This window comes from Chironomus tepperi, unplaced genomic scaffold (genome assembly GCF_022539635.2).
Source record: "Chironomus tepperi strain 1889 unplaced genomic scaffold, CSIRO-AGI_Ctep_v1 contig_445, whole genome shotgun sequence".
Taxonomy (NCBI): Eukaryota; Metazoa; Arthropoda; class Insecta; order Diptera; family Chironomidae; genus Chironomus; species Chironomus tepperi.
In genome coordinates, this window is record NW_027226567.1 from 5,408,665 (window position 1) to 5,426,627 (window position 17,963).

Below are 17,963 nucleotides of genomic sequence, written 5' to 3' on the forward strand. Positions count from 1 at the left end.
AATAAGAGCAAATTTGTAATGAAGAACATGCTGAGTTCAAATGAATATGAACAGTTTCATAAGTGGAAACATAAAATCGTTACAGAAAATTTCAAATTTTGAAGAACACTTTTCCGCCATTTCTTTACACTAAAAGTTTTAATTTTGTAATTTTGAGCTCAATTTTAATACATTCTTCATGCACAAAGTTTAGAATTGTAGAAAAACATGGCAAAAAGATAGTATTTGTAATTAATATCAGAATTAAGCGGTATAAAATGGATAATTTTGCTTAAAATATTTAAAAATTCCTGTTATTTACATTTTTGCTGCCATTTTTACCAAATAAGAGCCATAATAAGTATTAAATTCCACGAAAATTTGACGAAAATATCATAATATTCTACAATATTTTTGAAAACATTTAAGAATTTATTGAGTTAGATGAGCAATGCCAATGACAACCCAATAAAAACTCAAACAAACTCATAAAATCTATAAAAAAAAATCCACAATTCTACATAAGAATCCCTGCAAAAAATTCTCACAATAAATAAATTTAAAGCATTAACATCCTACGCATACACATAAAAAATTTCCCTAAGGAATAAAGCCTTAAAACCATTTCTTCCAAACGAGAGAATCTCAGACAAAAAACCTATTCCGCACTACTTCATTCTACATTTGCTCAAAAAGCTTTCTTTATTCCTCATTTCTCCTACATAAATTTTTTTTAAAAAAAATAAAATCCTTCACTCATTGTTATTCATTCATCCTCACACATGTGCTATATGTGTATATCATGTGTATACATACAGTAGCAACACAATAAGTTTTAGGAATATAAAGAAAGTTGAAGTTTATGGCATTTCCATTCAGCTGTCAATTCTCTTATGAGAGATGAACGGAAGTAAAAAAAACATCCACAGGAAGCAGGACAACACAAAAAAAGGCAGCATTAAAATATGGAAATTTTGAAATTAAATAGTTGATTGACCATCGTAAAATTTGGAAGAAAAAGACAGACTGATGTACCATAAAGAAGTTTATTGCCTTTTTAAGGAACCAAAAAAATGCATAACGAGTGGTTTTTATAGCTCAAATGTTTGCGAAAAGGAAGTGTAGAAAGGATTTCTTTTTTCGGTATGGAAATTGCGAATTATGTAATGGAATTTAGGGTATAATAAACCAAAAGGCATAATTTTAATGAGCCGGAGTCGGTTGTTTATCGTAAATTGTAATTGAATTGAGTGGAAAATTGATTTGGAGGAATCAATTGAAGGAAGTGATAAGAATTGAGTTTTGAAGGATTTTGAGGTAATCTTTTGATGTTCTAGGATATAAGTTGCATGTTATGACTGGATATGACATTGTCAACCCAGAAAACATAAAGAAACGGAAAGAAACAAGTATTTTTTGCATTTTTTAAGGCCATTTTCTATTATTTATGCAATCTAGTGCTTGAAAAGCTTAAAAACTACTGCAACATATCGACCGAAATCCGTAAAACAGGCCTAAACAAGACCAAGTTTGCACAAAATCATCAAATTGCTAATTTGAATTATTGTTTCGATCAATTCGAAAGTCAAATAGCATAAAATTCGAAAATTCGAAGATCAAAAACACATAGTTCGAAAATTCGAAAATCAGAAGCTCAGAGTTCGAATTTTCGAAAATCAAAAACTCAAAATTCAAAAAGTTGAAACTCAAAGTTCGAACTTTCGAAGATCAAAAACTCAAAGTTCTAAAATTTAAAACGCGAAGTTCGAATTTTCAAGTATCGAATTTCGAAACTTTCGACAATAAACAATCCAAAGCCATCTTTTGCCTTAAATGCCTCATTCTCCTCATTCTAAACTTCCAAATCATCCAAACTAATCATCAATCAAACCCACACCTCACCAAACTTCCCCAATTCTCAATAAAACATGAACAAATCCAAAATTTCACCTTCCAATTTTAATGGCAAACATGTTCCCAAAAAAAGGCTGTAAAATCGGTTAAAAAACATTTTTTATTGTCTCTTAATTTGTGAACCGCACAAATTTTATGGTTTTCGAATATTTAACTGCAAGATAAAAAGGATCAAAAGCTCTCAACCCGCTTCCTCATTCTCGTGTTTTTAAAACCCAATTAAATGAAATAAAATTTTAAGCAGAAAGCAATAATGGTTGCGGTAATAGGAATTTAACTATAATTTTATGATGCTTACAATCCACAAAAGTGCGTCTGAGCAATATAGCATGACGATGCAACTCGTTGAATAATATGCAATATGGTTTTTGTGTCTTGCATCAATTTATTATCAGCATATGATGTTGTGCATGTTATTACATCCAATATACAACAGCATTAATTATGGATTATTAATTGATTTTGGCTCTTGGAAAATTAATCGAATGAGGAAATTGTGTACTTAGGAAGGTCTTTAGTTCTGAAGGGGATTGTTGGTAAGGCATGGCGTGATTTGGTAGGAGAAGTCATGGCAAATGCCCTAAAATGGGATTTCTAGAGTCAAGTCTCATCCCGGATAGCGCAAGATGTAGAAATGGGTGAAAATCCGAATCCAGACTGACTTGACAAAACTAAGGTGCAAAATCTCTCCAAAAACTGCTATTCTTAACATATTGAATGCCCCTTTCCACAAACTCCTCATACCCCTCTCCTCCACTCTTGATACCCCATGACCATTTTATGGATCCAATCCCAAAAGAAGCTAAAAGCCTTTTTTAATTTAAATAAATAATAAGGTGCAGCTATGTTATCCATTTGAGGACTTGAGTCTTTTAACGTTCCTAAACGCGTGGGTAACTACCTTACTAACCCTTCTTACGACTCTAAAATACATCTGGTTCTCATTCGAAATGTTCAAGTCCAGTTTCTAATTCATAACTGTTAGTTTGACACGATTATCGCTATCCTACATAACTTTAGGTATGGAAATCGAATTCACCATCAAACATCACTTACAAACAATCCCCAAAATTACTCCTTCAATCCCTTCAATTCCCTACACAATCCACAGACATGTGAGATTAATTAAAGTCAGAGTGCGGCAACCTGAAAATCGAAAATTCGACATTTGATTGTCGAATTTTTTCTCAAATTCGATGTTTCATTAGAAAATTTAAAAATAATTTGAAAGTTAGCAATTTTGTAACAAAATAAATATTTACGAAGTTTTCATTAGAAATTCTCATTCTAATACAAATTTTTAAGCTTCTAATTTCCTAATACAATTCACTTGATGTGGTTTAACGTTATTTTGTGCATAAATTTGCTTAAAAATTTTTTGTAAACATGGAAAAATTTTTCAATGTGTTTTGGAATAATCGGTAATTTCTTCATAACGGAAATTTATTTTTTGAAAAAAGTAACGAAAAAAATAATTCAAACAAAAAAATAACAGAAATTTTTCAGATAGCCGCACTCTGATTAAAGTAAAGTTTCATTAAAAACATAAAGATTTTCTTATTAAAAATTTTAACATGAATTATTCATCAGGATAATGTAATATTTCTCCCAGACCAATCTGCTGTTATTCCCAACTGCTGTTCAGATGTAAAAATTCCCCATTCATATATTACATGATATAGTCTTAGAGAGTCCTCGTAAGCATGAACGAGACCGGATTTATAGATAAAAATCTAGATATAATTTTTTTGGAAAGGCCAACGCCCTTAAAATGATTGATTGATTAAATTATTCACCCGAAAAATTGAGATAGTTTGAGATTCTAGTTCATTTGATTCCATATTTTGCAGCTGTTGTACATGTTTGCAACATCTGCTGGCCAGCTACATTCATACTATTATCAGAGTGTGGCCGTCGCAAATTCAAGTTTCTCGACATTAGATTGTCGAAAATTTCGAACAATTCGAACTCAACTTATTTCAAAATAAAAATTTCCGTTACAAAAAAAATTGAAAGTAACGGTCAAAAAAAATTTAAATATGAACGACAAAATTTATTTTTTTGAAAAAAATTAACGGTCATTTTTGAGATAGCCGCTCTCTGACTATTATCATCAAGACTTTTTTGTTTAAGCTCCTCAGGCAGCTCAGTGTACCTTCAATATACGCGACATTAAGCAGACCTCCCATGAGTTTCAGGTATTTTTATAAGACGTGAAAGTTTTACACAAATATAAAAAGATTCAAGGGCATCTTAACGGCATGACCAAAACTACAAACAATGAGTGCCAATAAAAATATTTTCATTTTTACGATCTAGTGCAAAAAAACCTTCAGCACTGCTTTATTTTTGGAATAGATTATGTTTATATTGTACAAGTAGTGCGGATGTGTTGTGGCTGCAATAATATCACCAGCCATATGACACGAGTATTAAAATAAATTCCACATAAATCTTGCGTAACTCAACAGCACCAAAAGGAAATTGATTGACTTTTTTTTTTGTGCTTTTTAAAAACTTCTTGCACGAGAAATTGGAATAAAAATTTATATTCAGATGAGAGAAGCTTTAAAAAGAAACTGTGACTTGACAAGCATTGAATTATAGCTGCTCCACAGCTGTTACAAAAAAAAATACCACAAAAATGGTAATTTTAGAGACATTTACTCCTTCAAGAGTAATGCTTGCAAATCAAAAATTAGGAATTTAAGGAAAAAGCTTTATGAGGTTTTTGTCGTAAATTTGGCTGTTTTGGATTTTTTTGAGGGATTTATTGAAGGAGCTGGTAATTTTTGTGTAATTGCTGGGTAAGTTTGGGTGTGAAACAACTTTACTTTTATTACAAAACGCTTTGATTTACTCATAAAGCTTTATTGTACTAAAAAAAACTTGATTCTATTAAAAAAGCTTTGAAGTACTAAAAAAGTTAGGTTGTACTAAAAAGATTTGTTGTACTAAAAAAGATTTTAATGTACTTAAAATGCTTTGTTGTATTAAAAAGGCTTTGATGGACTAATAGTGCTTGATTGTACTAAAATAGGGATTGATCGACTAAAGAAGCTCTATTGTACTAAAGATAATTGATGTACTTAAAAAGCTTTGTTGTACTAAAAGTCATTGATGTCTTCACAAAGCATGGTTGTACTAAAAAATATATAATATACTTGAATTTTTAAAAAAGCTTCTTTTGTAACAAAAAAGGCTTTTTAGTACTAAAAAACTTTTATGTACTTTGATGTACTAAATAGTTACTCATGTTAAAAAGCTCTTGGTATCAAAATCCTTCCTGAAATGTTCAAAATTAGCAATGGCAGCATTTTATAATTCAAGGTCCTCATTTTAATTGTGTACTAAAATATGGCAATCCATTTTGTCTAGAAACCTCATTACTTAACTGTTCTGACCACACACAAATCATAACTTGTTCATATCTCTTTTGTGCCTTAAAGCACAAAACTTTCTCATCTCAGACTCCTGGCGCTCATAAATTTAAAATCATCATAAATTTCACAAAAAATATCGTCATTGCTTTATAATCGCGACTATAAATTAATAGAGACGTAACTCGTTCGTTATGATTCTCACTTTTGTCTCCCCGTTTCCAGCTCATTTAAATTGCTAATTAAATTAATAAAAAATAAAAAAAAGGAAGCTTGTGAGCTTTCAAAGTAGACAGAGAACTAGGGTTGAACTAGGGCTTCAAAGTCATGTAGAATGAATTATAATTAACTTATGCGTATTCTCGTTTAATTCGTTTTTTTTTTGGAATTAATTATTCCTTATGCTCCCCCTTTTAATTCCAGCAAGCGCCATCAGAAAAATGCCAGCCATAGAGCGTGATTATGAGGAATGTAATGTAATACCGAAAAAAAACAACAAGAATGAAAGTGAAATGAATAAGTGGCAATGTCTGTTGTTTCATCCTCTCTATTTTTTTTTTTTTTGCTGCTGCTGCTACTCACTCACTCAACCACCGACCAACAAATAAACATCTGACATTGACATTCAATGGAAGGAAAAAATATTACAACGGAAAAAATACACAAAATCACAATGAAATTCGAGCCATCTGTCAATGTTTAGAAATTAATTCTCTTTGTGTGCTGTGGCAACAGCAGCTTTAAGGGATATGATGAGCATTGGACGATATTTGGGATGGTTAATAATGTAGACTGGGTTTTTGGGGGAATATGAGCTTGCTGCTTTGAATAAAATTTGGGAATTGGGCACTTTAAGGATCTAGGAACAAGTTACGACACTTAAAATACGTTACAAAAGTATTCAAATTTAGTACAAATTATTTTTAATAAAATGAAGTTCCAAAAATGATAAATTTCAGCTATTTTGTTTATTTTATTCTTACTGGATGTTGATATTACTAATCTTTAAGTCAAACAGGATCTAAAGATCAATAACAAGATAACCAAATACCTAAAATCAACAATAATTCCACAAAATACCACAAATTTCAATTTTCAAATCTTTGTAAACAATGAAAATTCAAATTCTAAGCTTTTCTAACGGCCAAAAGCTCCATCAGCTTTTTTAATCCATTAACATTTCCACTCCAAATCCAGTTTAAAATCCATAAAACTTTATCATTATCCAAAATGAAAATCACAGACAATTTCTCTCAAAGAAAACGTGCTAAAAATCACAAAAATTTCAAAACTTTTCTGGATAAAAATTGAGCAGAAATTCTCGACTATATAAATATAGGAATTAAGCAACATATGGAGAATTTAAATTGCTTAATTTAAGGCAAATCAAAGCGTAGCAAAATAAAAATCAAGAAAATTTATCTCAAGAGAGACTTAAGAAATTATATACATAGAAGGAGGGTGATTGCCATACATACATGCACGAGCAAAAATATTTACAGTAAAAATTATTGTCATTTTCAAGCCTTTTTCTTCATTGTCATTGCTTGTATATTCTCAAATGAGTAAACGAGAGAAATTTTTATGTTTTCTTTCTTTTATAGTTAAATCCGAAAAGAATCAAGAATGTTTTCATACACATCTCAAGACTGACTATGTTGAATTCCTTCTTATATCGTTTGTAAGACTGCTTGGAATGAGACAATGGACAATGGATGGGAATTTTCGGCATTTTTGTATGTATTTTGCGTCCATAAGCAGAACCTCATTCCCTTTTTAAATGTCAATATTGATACTAATATTCAGGGTGGGTAGCCAGGTAGGGGAACTAGTGGATTTGCAGAGGTTTGAAAAATTCCAATAATTTAGGGGAATTTGGACGTTCCTCAATTTATGAAGGGTCTCTGATATTAGCAAATTAAAGATTATACGCAAAAAGTGAGGTTAGAGACATTGAGTTGACCCCTAACATTACCCCCTCACCCCTTAACCCCTCTCTTAAATTCCTAAATACACTCTTTCTAATGCCTATTACCAAAGTTCATTGTCTTACCTTGATAATGTCAGCATAATAATGTCTCAGAAAAAAACAAAATCCAATATTATCGAGGCAGTAAACTAAAGCTATAAACCCGTACCTTCCAAGAATTAATGTTCATACCAAATAGAAAACAAAATCAGTTTATAAATAAATTCTATTAATTTTAATCAATTACATCGATTTGTTATATTGATGACACAACAAGTTCATTATTATTAGTTGTAGATTAATTCAGATAAGGCTGCATAATTTGCAGGATGTAAGACTTTAGGTTAGTAAATGATTTGGATGTGAAAATTAGGTATGCATTTGAATTTAATTAGTTGCTTACTTCGCCGGTCGGACAGATCAGTTGTGATCCATGGCCATTCTCACGTCTGGCTCTTTGCTTTCTGCTTTTTGCCAATTGCCAATATCAAGTGCGACACTGTTTTTGTCAATAACCTTCAAATTTGAATTTAGTAAAAGTTTAAGAATACCCCTGCAAGCACATTGCATAGAATGGCGAGAAATCTGATCCAAGGTCGACTTGATTCTGGCAAACGATGGATGCAAATGACGGAATGCTTTCGACCTTGGCAAAAGGGCAACCAGCGATAAAAGCATCAGACGTCAACTATGAGAGGCCATGACAGAGCTCATAGTCGACTCTGATTTTGTATCGAAAAGTCGACTTGAGTCGACTCGATTCCATACCAAATGCAAGTTGACTTTGAGATCTGGTCCATGATTCACAGTTAATCTGTATGTGCAGCGAACCCTATCAGCATGCTCTCAAGAATAGAGTAAGCTTAGAACAATGCTCAAGAGCATCTAGTATACTTACGGTGAGCAAGCACTCAAAAGCATGTCTCTTTCTCTGTTATGAGAAGTAAGTAACTAAAATCAGAAACTGCACTTAAATTCCTGCATTATTCCAACATTTCACTCCAAATTCAATTGATTTTGACCACAAAAACCTTTTGATGAAGATTTGATCTGGCGACATTTTCAATTAATCCCTTCTACCCGTCAACCTCACCAACTCCAATCAATTGAATTTCAATTGCATACTGTCTAACCCTTGTAAGCACAGAATAGTCACAGCTAAAATGAAGAAAGAATTTTTTCGTTTGTTTTCAGAATGAAAGAAGAACGGAACCAAATAGAAATTGTCACACAAGAGAGAATGTTTGTTCGGCATAATATTTATTTGTGGACGAGATGAAGAAAAAACTGAAAAAAATTCTCAGAGAAGATGAAAAAAATCAAGCAAGAAGAAATGCTTGCATATAGATGAAATGTACATAATGCTAGATATATACATATATATGACACATCAACTGAAAGGCTTGGACGGAATCCAAGAAAAATATTTTTGTCACACAAGGCCTGATAGTTGTGGAAGCATATATGTATATGCATACATGTGAAAGAAAAATATACACAAGACGACTGTATGAAAAATAAAAAAAAAGTTCAGGAATTATGTGTGGTTGCAATCGAGAAATGAAAATAGACAGTTATGAAGAATTGGAGGATGTGGCTTTAAAGTGCATTTTCTTAGATAAGATGTTGCATGTCTTGAGATTTGAAATTTATGGCAATAAATCAATCTGGCACTTCATTTTGAACTACATACTTAGCAGGCACACAAAGAGCAAACTCTCAAGAACAGAATTCCAGTCCTCTTTTTTGAACGTAGCAGTATTAAAGGGAAAAATCGAAGTTTACCTAACGGCACCATGATGACTGATTTCGATCATATTCAAAAAATTGAGTATGTCATAACTAACGAAGGGTAAAAGCCAAAAATACACAAATCAGAGTGTGGCTGTCTCAAAAACGACCGTTAATTTTTTTCAAAAATTATTTTTTTTCGGTAAAATTCAATTTTTTTTTTGACCGTTACTTTTATTTTTCTCCTGAACGTAAATTTTTTCTTCAAAATAAGTTGAGTTTGAAATGTTCGAATTTTTCGACAATCTAATGTCGCTAATGCCTGACAATCGAATGTCAATCTAATGTAAGACGCTAATACCTCAGCTCAAAGTGGTCTTGAATTTTGTAAGGAGTCGGAGTCAACTTGGATCGACTTTTAAATTCAAAATCCAAGTCGACTTCGAGCTCTTGTAAAGACCAGATGACTAGTTAACTCATAAACGGACAGAATTTAGGAAAATACCCAAGGGATAAGTTCCTTGAACCACATCCGTTTGGCGTCCATAAGGCTGCCAAAGTAAGCAACTTCTATTTAATGTTAATAAAATCGTGGTAGATTCTACTTCATTTGTGTCGCTCGGGTTGTGATTTAGTAGCAGACTCAATAGATAAGTAGATTGACTCACAGTTGACAGACCAGACGGACAGAAAAACTACAAACTACTTCCATTTTTTCTTACAACAAATTGCACTAAAATAGAGAAAACATTTTTTTATTCATCGACATAATTCATGTTTATGGATGTATTTGAAAGATATTCATTAAACGACACAACATATTATAACATTTCAATGGATATATAGTATGTATGGTAGCATTATGTTTAGACTTAAAAATTTCCTCAAGCAATATTTATTTATCATGAATGCAGAAAGATGTTTATTATGTCGAGGTGGTAGAATGTTGTGGGATCTCCTTTTTCATTCATTCTTATGAGTTCTGTATGAATTGTAATGGTGATAATTTATGATGATTGCATTCGTTTTGAAGGAAAAAGTTTTTTGTTCCTTTCTTATTGTTTAGTGAGCTTTTATGTAGTTTTATGGGACTTGTTCGTATTGTCTAGAGTCTTTTTTTTATTTTTATGGAGATAAGACGGATATTCTTGGTGGAATTAGGAAATATTTTGAAAAATTGTCTAGTGAATAATTTGAGATGATGGTTTTGATACTAATGGAATTGCTTTATGGATTTTGGAAAATATTATTCATTAGCTTATAGTTTTGGTGGCACGATAAATTGTTCATGCAATTAAAGATTATTGAGTTCTGCCATGTAGTTCAATTGAACATTTTTTGAGGTTTTTATTGGTTGATTGATGATTAGTTGCCTATTGTTGCACTATGCGATGTATAGCATTCATAATCACGAAAAAACAAGGAGTTGCAAAATTAAGCATGCTCTATTATACTGATTCAGTATACTCTGGAGCACGCTCATTCATCTAAGAATGCGTCCTTCATAAAGAGTCCCAAATTTGAAGAGATCTGCAAAGAGAATCTAATCATGTCGTGGTCACCATGTAGCTATCTGGGAGTCCACAAGTATTAGCTTGAAAGAAAAGGATCGCATGTGTACTTTTCGATTTGAACTGTCTGCTGTAGCCACTTTCTCTATCTATGAAAGAAAGCACCAAAAGATTTAAGTGAGCTCTGTCCCATTCTCCCTGGCATCTTTCAATAGCTCAGTAGGTAAGAGCACCTACCTTGAGTGAGTTCGTATCCCACGAGGACTTTAGTTCTAAGCAATTGTATTTTCGTAATCTGACTTAATTTTTCTTAGTTTTAGGCACACAACAAGTTCATTATGATACTTTACATTAGGAACGTAATGCTACAACAGAAGCATTGGATTTTATAAAACGAATGAAAAACTCATTATTTCTCTAGAAATTTTCGAGATTATTAATTTGTCAATGCGCGCACTTATATTGAATACTTTCATAATTCCCACACACTCACAAGATTCTAATATTGATTGAGATTTGATCAAGTTAAAGTTAAAAATAGTAAAAAAAAAATCAAATGTCACGTGAATGCTCACATCAAAAATTATTCAAGGTTATGTAGAATGACAAACAAATATTCATAATTCGGATGGATCAGTGGTACGCAACCTGTGTTCCACGGCACTCTAGTTTACTGTCAAAATGCCATGAATCGTACACATTATGGTTGCAATTGAGGTTTACTGAAAAAGAGTTCCGCAAAAAATAAAAAGGTTGTGCGCCACTGGCTTAGATCAAGTAGAAATTCAAATGAATCCACAAGAAAAATAATCAAACTTCACTAATTAAACATCCCCCAACCAAAATTTTCTTTTCTCATAACTTCAACTTAAAATAAACAACCTCAATATTTCTCCTCAAAAAAACAATAATCGCCTCATCATATCCTCCACATAAATTCCATATGAGATGGAACAATATTTAATTAATCCCAAAAGACAAGTTAACGGCATTTAAAGTGGCCACTTTGCTTGTATGTAATCGATTTTTGCTATATTAATATTTACACAATTGAAATACATTTACCAGAAATCACTCCATGATGAATTTTCTCTGCTGATAATCCACACATAGCCTCAATTTGTTTCATCTTTTTCTTACTTCAACTTTTTCTTTTTTTTTTATTTCTTTTTTGTACAAAAAAAATTTTTTTTTCTCTTTTTTTCTTCAAAAATTTTTTATTTTTTTTTTTTTTCTTCGCTCTCACAAAACTTTTTTTTTTCACTTCTTTTTCTGCTGCTCCAGCGAGGAATAAAAAAATTGGAAAATGATTCAAAAAATAAAAGGCCAAATGAAAATTCACAGTTTGCACATTTCCTTCTTGGCTTTTCTTTTCTTTTAACTGTTTCAAGTTGAAAAATTCTTTTTTTTTTAAACTTTTTTTTTTGCTTTTTTCACTCTTTTTACTTCACCTTACAATTGGAATCCTGATAAGAAATGAAAGAAAAATGTGAAAAATTTTTATTTTCTTGTTATTATGTCTTTGCTCGTCTCACGCATCCCATCGACTTTTGACTTTCAGTTTTTATTTTATTTTGACTATTAATATAATAGATTCACCTATTGCGACTTTTCGTCTATTTTTATCGACTACGAAATTATTTCTTATTTCTCTATTTTTTTTTTTGTGTGCGACATAAAAATATCAACGATATAAAATATTTTCGTAAAATAAATGAAAACTGCACTTGCCCTTTGGGGAAATCTTGTCAGACAATTTTCATTCAGGTTTTTGACATTGTTAAAAATAAACTTGGATCTCTTTGGAGATTATGAGATCTTTCTTATTTATATGAATATTCAAAATACGTTATTTTTATATCTGTATTTCAATTTTAACAATGCATTATATCCCATAATATAAGTATTTTTTAAGAAGTTCAAACAGCAACCTTTCCATCTTAATTTAAGATGATATCCACACCAAATTTTAAATCTGGGTGCATTTGATTAATTGTTCCTGATACAATGACATCTGAAGATATGTTTTAACTATTTGTCATAAGTAGGGTGACTAGAGAATTTTCATAAAAAAATCGGTATATATCTAAGTTTAGCACTATTTTTAAGCTATTTTAAGTTTTGTTCAACGAATTAGTTAAATTACTTTAGATAAAATTTCCTAAATTTGTATTGAGTACAAGACTTCTTGAAAAATTGGTACATTTTGAGATGTTGTCAGGGCACAACTGCAAAGCGAGAAAATATAGCAGCGTCCCGGCTAAAGTAAAAAAGATGGCCAGCCTAGTCTTAAATTACGGTTTTGCTTTTTTGCAACTCTACACGGTTACATGGCTTATGATATACTCATAAAATAGGAACATAGAAACAATTTTTGTGTCAAAAATACACAAACCGAATTGATAGAATTGGAAAACTATCGAAAACACACTTATAACGAATAGACTTTTCCTGGGATTGAACTTGGGCCATCAAGATTGGTTGCCCGGCACTCTAACTCCTACGCTACTGATATTTTTTGCTGGCTTAAATCTGGTGTGACAAGAAACAGCAAAAAAGCAACCGAATCTGACTAGGATTTGACTGTAATCAAACTCGAGTCGTTAGAGTCGGTAGTCCAACATTCTAACCACTACGCTACTGATGCTAAGAGAACTTTTTAAATTTTTGTACAAATTTTGATTCATGTCAAAGAATCTTGAAAAATTTTTAAAGTTTGCAAAACAGTGATCCGTAAATATTGTTCCAGTCATAGTAAATATTGGAGATTCCAAACTGTTCAGAGCAGATTAATCATATAAGTTGGCATTCAGCCAAATCTCCAAATAGACGCCGGATGGATTAATAGAATGCAAGAATAACTCAAAATTCACAGAATCTCGAGCGACTAGAAAATTGTAAAGACTTCAAGTTCGATTCCCAAACCAAGAAATTTTGCTGAAAAGTGCAAAGCAATTCAAATTTCCATTCCAAATATAAAAAAATCTGACAAAATTCCCACCAAGGTAAAGCCATTAATACTTAATGATTTTTACAAAATACGTGTTAATTTACACAGCATGATGCTATATTTAGCTACATTCTGTTCCACTTATCTCACTTCAATCAACTCATATATATTAACATTATCTTATATAAATCACACATGCGAGTCGTGTTTAATAGAGTTTTACTAGGCATGTTTATGTCATCTTCAAGATTAAATGCTTATTGATCATTTATTTCATGGCTGATTTTGCTATTGTTTTTTTTTGCTGTTTATTGTCAGCAGGGATAATAGAACTATTGTGTGATGAAAATGCATGAATTTCAAGAGCAGTTCGAACTCTTTTTTATTATTTTATTTGACGGCAGCTTAAGGCAGAAATTGCAATAAAATTTAATAGGATTTTATCGATGGTAGTAAATCACATTAAAATTCCAACCCTGAATGGTTTGAAGACATTGTAATGTGATATATGACGTAGTCATCATGATCCTATTTGAATTCAATAAAAATTCCAAATATAGAAAAAAAAACGCTAAAAATCAATGAATTGTGAAAATAATTGATGATAATGATGCCCAAAAAGAGAAAATCTACAAAAAACCGAGAATCCATCGCGATAATTAGTTTCATTAGAAATCTACACGGTGATGTAAGGACGATTAATTCTCGGAATGCCACGCAGGCTTCGCAGATTTTTTTTTTCACCATTGAAAAATCTTTTCATTGATTTTTTCCTTCCTCCTTCTTCATCATGTAACAGTGTCGTAAGTCTTTAACATGAGTCATGAGCACATTCATATAAGTACACATTATGTTCACACAAATTGATACAATTCATGGCATTTCTAAATGCCATAGACCATGACAGAATGAAGCCATAGAATTAAATTTATAGTCAAAATCGTTAACTCGCTTTAGAGTTTTTGGACAGCAAATCCGGAGGTGGTTCATAAGTGACGTTAACTAAGCTTCTATATGTCCACTTGTCCGACTGTCCGTTAGTTTGTCCGTCAGTCTGTCCGTCAGTCTGTCCGTCAGTCTGTCCGTCAGTCTGTCCGTCAGTCTGTCCGTCAGTCTGTCCGTCAGTCTGTCCGTCAGTCTGTCCGTCAGTCTGTCCGTCAATCTGTTCGTCAGTCTGTCCGTCTGTCTGTCCGTTAGTCTGTCCGTCAGTCTGTCCGTCAGTCTGTCCGTCAGTCTGTCCGTCAGTCTGTCCGTCATAGTCATCTTGTCCACGCGATGCCATATCATTATAGCCAAAAAAACCCAGAAAAACTAAATTTATTTCTGAATGAATAGTGAATGGAACATGGAGATTCTTTTATGTCTGGTGTAAAGTCAGTCTGACATGAGAAATTTTTGGGTTATTTTTATGATGATAAATATATCCAAAATGATTATTATGGTACGAAAGAGAGAAAAAAACTTGATTTAATATTATTAAAATTGGTATGCTGTAGAGTTAATGTACTGACTGAATTGCGAACATAAACAGCTACAACTGGAAGTAAATAAAATTTTGGCACCAATTTCTTCTTTCACAGCGCTATAATGATGTGTATTAAACCGCATGTTCTCCTTGAATATTGTCCTTGTACAATTTTTATGTTGCAAAACATAAAGATCAAGATCTGAATCTAGCATGATTATTGAATATTATGTAAAAACAGTGATTGTATACCAGCATGATTGTACTTAATATTTCATTGATAAGGTAAAGTTAAAATTTCAAGGCGTAGACATTGATGAAGGTTGATGATAAGAAGGTCTCTTTAAGGAGGCTTTTTTATGGCTGAATATTGAATGTTTTTGTGGCAGTTTTTTGGTGCATTAAATTGTGGGAATATACAAGGAATTTTGAGCATTAAAGCATCTATTTTGAATCTTTTAAAATATTCACACCTGAGTGGATAGGCTTGAATAGTTCTTAGGTCTAAATTCTGAAGCCTAGGTTCTTAAAATAGTGCCGACTTGATTAATTTGGTCGTCTTTAGCACTAGACATGGATGTAGCCAGAAATATAATAAATAGGGATTTAAGACCAGGCATGAAAGAGAGTTGTTGAAAGAGACAATATTGCATTTACTATTGAAAATTGTCAAGCGAGAGCCAGCAATAGGGCAAGTTTCAAGCGCATCTGAAGGATGCTTTGTATGAAGATTTATCTGTACGGCTAGCTAATTCAATAATTGAGTAGATAAGGACAGGCATGTGAGGTCTATTACAACAAGCCCTAATAACATTCATCCAAATAGAGCCTGTTGACTTCACTCGACCCCACCCCCTCATCCTTGACTACTTCCCTGACACAATAATTCCTACACATCCGATTCACTTAACTCAGTTTTTAAAAATAATCAATTGACTCAACTTAAATGCAAATTTTTTGTTCATGTACGATTTGCAAAAAAAATCACAAAATCGCAAAATTTTTTTCACATTTTCAATTCTTCAAGGCAACGACTTCACATCACATCGAGGAAAATTTCCATTCAACTTCCACTCAACTTTCCAATTTTTCATTTTTAAAGCAAATATTTTTTTTGCTCAAATTCCTTCCACGAACTTAATTTGATTTATGTATTTTAAAACTCAGTGTGTAAAAGATTAAAGCATTTTCCGTCGGTCGTCAGTAGACAGCGACTATTGGAACTCACACGACACTATATTTTCCGAATTTGATTATGAAAATATCACATGGAACTGAAAAATCACGTTTAAAATTTGTCATGCTCATAAAATCTAAAATCTAGTTGCTATGCCCAAGTTAAAGCCTTCTACAGCCTGTACACATCCTTGTACAGCCTATACATATCCTTAATAAGCCCCTATAACATTATATAAAGCAATTCACCACTTTTAAGCTAGCTTACTGAATGAATATTATCATCAAACTTAAATTAATTTTAATGTTACACAGAAACTGTTATTGCCGCGGACAAATAACAAGCACAACAGCAAACTGGTTGCGATATTATAAAAGAATTTAAATTATTCACACTGTTTTCACTATTTTCTGTTGTTCCTTTACGTTATAATTAATTCAAGGTTGAACTTATTTTTTTGGTGTGTAACAATATAAATAAATAGAAAATGAAAATGTTCTTTTGGGGGTCATTTGGAGATAATGTCTAAATGTTTTGTGAGTCTGTGGGTCGTTTCTTGGGTGTATTTGTGATATACTTTAGTTATTATCTCAAGTAAGGCTAATGGTTGATTAGAATCGAGGGGGCAGGCTCTTATTTGACTAGTTCTATATTTTAGCATCACAATTTAGTCGCTAAGGTATTACTACATTATCATATCGACGGCAAGGTACCCTGACAGCATCATTACTACTTCTTATAGCTCAAGCGAAATTTGCCGCAGCATACCGCTCAGAATGTTAAGTTATATGGACGACTAATGCTTGATAATAATTATTTTGATGATAATTAGTCCTCTAAGTACACCTTTAGATGCCTATACACAAGGTAGAACTAGACATTTACTAAGCCAGATCATAATTGGTCCACCAGAAAGAGGAACCAGTTTCTAAAACTTTATATGAATGTATACAGTTTTTAGAGGAATTTTGTGTCAAATCCGAGTGGCACAATGGAGGCAACCGAATTTTGAGCTTTAAATTGGTCGAAATCAATCATCACAGTGGCGTCAGTGCAACTTTAGGACAGTTAATACTGTTATGTAGCGATGCCCTAATGAACATGCTGTAGATAGAAGAACACGCGGAAGAAGCAGTAGTTAAGGAATTCCAAAACTCAAATTTATGAAAGACATCACTTATAAACAACCCCAACATTGCCAAAACAACATAATTTAACTTGCTGCATGTTGACATTGCCGTTTTATTTATTATAGTTCAAACTCATTTCAGTCTCTAAAATAGAACTGACATGGAACTTATGCAATTTTCATTATGAAAAATCCAATTTTAAATAAATTTTTTCTTCCGATTTTCACATTTTTTTTCTCTTAATTTTCCTCGCACAAAAATAATTTTTCTTCTCGAGTTCTCCTCATTAAGCACAATCTATTTGCCATCTATCTACGCCTCTCTCATACACATTTTTCACTCTCTTATTTTCTCATTTAGCTGTTCAAAATTGCGATTTAATAATTTTATTAAGCAATTAAGTATTTTCTTCTTCTTCTTGATTTACTTTTTTTGAGCATCGATATAAAAAGTTTTTTTTTTTCATCGTCGTACCACCTCCAATAGGAAATTTGCGAATATTAAATTTATTTATGTGTATATGTTGATTTTTATGACGATGTGTACCCTGGTAGTGATTTTGAATTAATTTATTTTGATTTTCAGGATTTAGAGATGGAATTGTTGTTGTGTTTAGTCTGTTTGTATTCGAGTGACACAAATGATGAAGATTTGACGCAACGGACTTTATAAGATACCACTAGAGCTCATTTATTAACATTAAAGCCGCGAGTATTCAACTGCCATTTCTCATACCGAGTCTCGAACCCATGGCTGC

General features: G+C 32.1%; 1 protein-coding gene across 7 annotated transcripts in view; it reads right to left on the minus strand.

The window, feature by feature from the left end:
- The window catches only part of LOC139098344 (inactive dipeptidyl peptidase 10), a 122,101-nt gene that overhangs the window by 97,987 nt on the left and 6,151 nt on the right, over positions 1 to 17,963 (minus strand). For 6 of the 7 annotated variants that reach the window (XM_070650507.1, XM_070650511.1, XM_070650506.1 and 3 more), the window contains exon 2: positions 11,550 to 11,950. The gene's annotated coding sequence lies outside the window, so the exon portion shown is untranslated. Of the gene's footprint in view, positions 1 to 11,549; positions 11,951 to 16,343; positions 16,417 to 17,963 lie in introns of those variants that run through there. The other variant, XM_070650509.1, reaches the window with a different exon arrangement.